The sequence below is a fragment of the Sapajus apella genome, unplaced genomic scaffold, assembly GCF_009761245.1.
Source record: "Sapajus apella isolate SASKATOON/1434 unplaced genomic scaffold, GSC_monkey_1.0 scaffold14, whole genome shotgun sequence".
NCBI classification, from domain to species: Eukaryota; Metazoa; Chordata; class Mammalia; order Primates; family Cebidae; genus Sapajus; species Sapajus apella.
In genome coordinates, this window is record NW_022436954.1 from 20,897,050 (window position 1) to 20,898,588 (window position 1,539).

Below are 1,539 nucleotides of genomic sequence, written 5' to 3' on the forward strand. Positions count from 1 at the left end.
ATTCCCCAATTGGCTGTGGTTGGACCGCACAGTCTAAGCTAATTCCAGTTGGCTATTTTAAAGGGAGCAGGGATAAGAGCCAGAGTGGGAGTGTGAGCAGTTCAGCAGGAGGGATGGTTATGGAACAGGAAACTAAAGGTGACTCAAGTTAAAGCAGGTTACCAGGGGAACAGATGTGAACTACTGACTAGACGTGGTGGAAAGTTGTTTACTAAAACTAGGGATAAGGGAGTGAACCAGGAAGTTAAACCAGGAAGTTAAACTTTAAAATGGAGAACAAAGAACAGGGGAGCGGAACATGCTGATACATTGGTTCTTTGGAGACGATCTCAGAACTCATTGTACATAACAATTTACAGGCTAAAACCTTTGAAGAAGAATTTATTATATCCTACATACCCACACCAAAATCACCTGGAAAACTTTTAAACACTCCTGAAACTTAATTTTTGAAATCTACTTTATAAATAAATTATCTAGCTTTGAGCAGTGGCAGTATCGTAGCCAATGAGGTTTATCCAAGGCACAATTATTGCTAATTGAAAACTTTTCCCAATACCTCACCATAGTGACTTGAAATATAGTCGGCACTGGCAATTTTTGGTAGTCTCTACAGAGACCGAATAAAAATAATAATAAATAAATAAATAATCTAGTTAATTTTTCTATAAGTTAAAATTGAAAAACCACTCACCTAAATTCACATTTTTGTTCAACATTCTAGGTTATAGCTTATTTACTTTTCAGCCAAAACTCTTTTCCTTGAAATATCTGTTTGCATTTTTAGACCTCAATATCACCTACAGCTGAAGAAAGGGCCCTTTCTCACCTTTTGTCTTTAAAGCAATAGGAGCCACAGAAAAATAACCAGGAGGCTAAGGGCTGGAAGTCTAGTCCTCCCTGTTATCATTGTTTATGGGAACAGCCAGGTAGTATTGATTTGTCACCTGGTGATGTTAATTACCAGTGAAGCATTCAAATGGTTACTCTTTTTCTCAGCTCTCAGCTTGATCCCTGAAGTTTCAGCATGGAGTCGGGAAGCGTTTAATGGAAAGTTAATCAGCCAAATTCTCCCAGTTCAAAAGTTACTCTCTGGCTCTGGCCCATGCTTGGAACACTGGGAGGTGTCCATGTAAGGTGGGGAAGCAATTATTTACTGAATGCTTCCCAGAGGGCCCAAAAGAGGTAATGACCCTCAACAGGGGCCTTCTGGAGTCCCTTGGAGCCACTTATTTACCACAGAGAGAATGTCCTGACTCATTATGCTTTTAAAGATTTGTTTATTTTTGTCAAGGAGGGAAGCAAATAAGCAAAGAGGTGCTTGCTTCTGAGATGCCAACAAGGAGGAATTTTGTTTGTTTGTTTTTTAAGTAGGAGCATCCTATCTGTATTAGAGGATAGTGTGAGAGAGACTCCGGGAATCTAGATTTGATTTGCATGTTAACTTTTCTGCTTTCAATCAATAACTGCTTAATAAAGTCTCTGGCTAAGCATTCTGAAATTGATTTTCTAAGATAATTTGCATTTAATAATTTGAAG

The 1,539-nt window shown here is 38.5% G+C and overlaps 1 non-coding gene across 1 annotated transcript; it reads left to right on the top strand.

Moving 5' to 3' along the window:
• Positions 1–478: 478 nt before the first annotated feature.
• Positions 479–619, top strand: LOC116555240. The gene has a single exon (XR_004270440.1). It is a non-coding gene; the product is annotated as a U4 spliceosomal RNA (small nuclear RNA).
• Positions 620–1,539: the final 920 nt, after the last annotated feature.